The following is a 3,973-nucleotide window of genomic DNA, read 5'->3' on the forward strand; positions in this document are numbered from 1 at the left end:
CAGACTTACGGACTTTTGCCATTTTTGATTGATATTTGTAGGTATTAGTTTTTATATCTACATGGTTGCCTGGAAGAAATAACTTTTAAGCGATAAGACCGCTTATTGTCTACCCTGTACTTCGTCTTTGTCTATATAAGTAATGGTTTGTGATTGAGTTCCACAAATGAGAATATTGGACACGTATGGTTTCGTGACATCACGATTAACTTAATTACAATGGAACAGCAATTCCGTGCAAAATTTCATTGACTTTAGCTTAGCGGTCGAAATTTCGGGATTTATCATGCGCACATTCCGATGGGATAATCGGGATAAAAAGTAGCCTATGTGTTCCCGAGAGATCTTGGGACTATCTGGAGTTCTGGAACGCTGATAGCTATTCAGATATTAGCGTACCAGATTTACTACAAATTTAACCTCGTAAGGCCCAACGTCCTAAATTTAGGACAAACGTCAAAATTTGTTTTGTCAAACTTCCCTAATTGACATTAAGTTTCAAATTTTAATGAACAATATTTGACGTAAGCCTTACGAGGTTAAAACTGACCGGAGGAAGCCAACGAATTAATGACCAAAATAGTCAGAGTAAATTAGAATATTTTAGCAAATGTCATGTTGACATCCCATACATTTTCCAAAGGATTCGAAATTGACTATGAAAAGGTACCCCCGGCACGTGATGTAGTTTCCTCGACGTGCTCCGCAGTCCCTACGTACATGTCCTAAAGCGTTCATCTTATATCTGCGATTTGTGCACAGGCAAGTTTCCCGCAGTTTCCCATCCTCGGATGCATCGCTGCACGCCGAATCGAGTCGGCGACCTCACTCCGTACCAAGCACGATATCTCGACGCGACGAGAACGAGTTATTCTGTGGACGCTGTACAAGGATGGCTCAAGTTGAAGACTTGATTGTAAGTAAAGTTTATGCGAGTAAAGCAAGTAAATATTTTTGTATCAGAAAATGAGCAATAGGTACTATCGAAAACAGTACGTAACAAACAATTAATTATGTATGTATGTCTGTAAATACTTTATTGTACATAAAACACAAAAAAAATACAAAAGAAAGCAACAAAACAAAAGAGTAAAAAGGCGAACTTATCCCTAAAAGGGATCTTTTCAAGCTAACCTAAACAGGAAAGGAAAACTTAAAGATAGACACACTTACTTATGACAAGTAACCCTAAAAAAAAAAACTAAAACAAATTACTAGGGTTCCGAAGATGATGGCAGCGCAGCGTTTCCTCGCTAAATAATTTTGTAACATCATTTTATAATTAAAGTGTGTTAATGAATCGACTTGCAAGTTGCATGTTCACGCAAATTTCCATATCTATAAATTATTAGTAAAGATGTGCTGAAAATTCTGGTAGCGGTCCGTAGATCATGCTTTACCAGGTGCTTCAGCCATTGGAAGACGTTGAGCCACGCTGGCTCTAAGAATAATACTCCAGAGTAATCACATGTAAATAGTTTTCATAATTAGTTACTTAAATTAAGCATAATAGCTATGAATATGTATGTAATTTACACAGATGATTAGTAGACTTATCTACAAATATTTAATTAACTATCTCGGCACTTCAACATTAGTGGGAAGATCAAATAGAAACAAAACATAAGAGTACTCAAGATTGGTCCTTCGAACCGGATATCACAATTTCCAATACCAACTTATTTCTAGCTTAACTTATCCAGCTTAGCGCGCAATGTAAATCAAATCTAAGTAATCTGTGCGCAGCCTGGGCGCGGGGCCTCGCCCCTCCCGCCCTCTCTAAAAGAGGGTACCAGTCCTCCCGCAGTCGCCGCGTGAATCGCTCGCTCGTTCTTAGTGCTCTAAAAAAACGTGCTGTGCTCTATTTATCACACAAACACTATCGGATTTTCATTCCATGTAAGTTAATTTCGAGTTTCATTTCATTTTAAAGTGGCTATTCGTTTGAATTATCAATTTAAATACCTAGGAAAACCGTATTTTTTTAACCAACACCTGTTTTACACGATGATGTTATCGATATCAAATACTTGATTTATACGGTAACTTATCAATTTGAAGCGAGTCTTTTTGCGGATATTGACCGTGATTGCTGCTACAAAATATAGGTTTTTTACCTGTTTTTCAGCAGCCGCCATCTAGGCTTTTGGGGATAAAATTTCTAAAACTGCGGGTTAAAAAGCTTCAAGCTTCGAATTAGGCGTCTGTGAAAGATCAATAAATATTAATCCTGCAACGTCTAATTATAAGCCTTTAAGTCTGTGTTAATGAGGAACTGGCTTTTTTACCTGTTTATCACCAGCCGCCACTAGGCTTTTGATGATACAATTTCAAAAATTGCGAGTTTAAAAACTACGTTATCGAATTAGGCATCTGTGAAAGATCAATAAATTTGAATGCTCCAACGTCTAATTATAAGCATGTAAGTCTGTGTTAATGAAGAACTGTTTTAATGACAGTCAATTAAGCCATTGTTTGTGCTTGTAATTTGGACTTTGATGTTCCAGTTTAGGGATTTTTTTGTTTATACTGGGTGATTTAAAAAACGTGAGCAGCAACCCTACACCCTCAGTAATTGATAATGGCGTTCACAATCACATTTGAATTAACCCCGCACCTTTTATTGCAGAGTACCATATGCACTTAAACTCTATTTCAATGGAATCTGACAATCCTGTGACACTTCGAGCCAACTGAACACCGGGTTACCTAGGTCTTGGTGATGTGACTATTATTCTTTTTTGATTCCTTTTAGATTATAATCACATCAACAGGGACATACATATTAAGTGTGCCCACGTTAGGGTTGGGTGCCTTAAATGTCTAGAAAATTGACAGATTCTATTGAAATGTTTAGCAGATTTTTTGTTATTTTTTTTTATTTAACTGGATGGCAAACGAGCAAGTAGGTCTCCTGATGGTGAGAGATTACCACCGCCCATAAACATCTGCAACACAAAAGGTATTGCAGATGTGTTGCTAACCTAGAGGCCTAAGATGGGATACCTCAAGTGCCAGTAATTTCACCGGCTGTCTTACTCTCCACGCCGAAACACAACAGAGCAAGCACTGCTGCTTCACGGGAGGATTAGCGAGCAAGATGGTGGTAGCAATCCGGGCGGACCTTACACAAGGTCCTACCACCTGCAACAATACTTGCTGCAGATAATTGTATATTTTGTTATCGACATTTAAAAAAAAGTTAATCTCATGAATACTTGTGCGTCTCAGTAGCCTTAACTTGAATCCGGTAGGGTTGGTCCTCCTTATCATCAGCCTATGTTCGTCCACTGCTGGACATAGGCCTCTGCTCCCATGGCACGCCACTGAGCACGATCTTCGGCCACTAGTCCTCCTCACGTCCTCCGAATCGTCCTGTATTACAATCGTTATTTTCGGATTAATAAACACTGAGACAATGACAGTTTCTCTTCTTCCAAAACATGATGCTATCTCATATAGGTTTGGTGGTTTTCAAATCCAAATCGTTTATTCTGTAAATAGACCGCAATGGGCTCTTTTAGAGGTCATTTTTTCAAACGTCCAGCGCTTTCGGAAAGACCATCATTGCCAAGAAGAATGCGCCGCAAGTAACTGGGCAGAAAGTTATTATATTTAAATAAATAATTACAAATAAAATACTAAAACTACAGTATGAAATTGATTTTTCGATTGAGACTCTATTTATTATCTAATATCGACTTTTTACTATCTATCTATCTACGAGGTATATCAACTAAAAATACACTACAATTATGGGTGTGTGAAGAATATTGGTGAAAATTTAGGCAAGCATCGAATTCTTACACAGATAGGTATGCTTACGCCACTAGCTACATTTTAAGTGGCAATTTTATTTGTAGTTCCCTAGATATTGAATAAGTTACGAGCAACACAAAATAACCAAAAACTAATAGTATCATTTTAGAAAACTATCTTATTATCTATTTTGTACAAAAACACGAGAACACGG

Source organism: Choristoneura fumiferana, chromosome 6 (genome assembly GCF_025370935.1).
Source record: "Choristoneura fumiferana chromosome 6, NRCan_CFum_1, whole genome shotgun sequence".
Lineage (NCBI taxonomy): Eukaryota > Metazoa > Arthropoda > Insecta > Lepidoptera > Tortricidae > Choristoneura > Choristoneura fumiferana.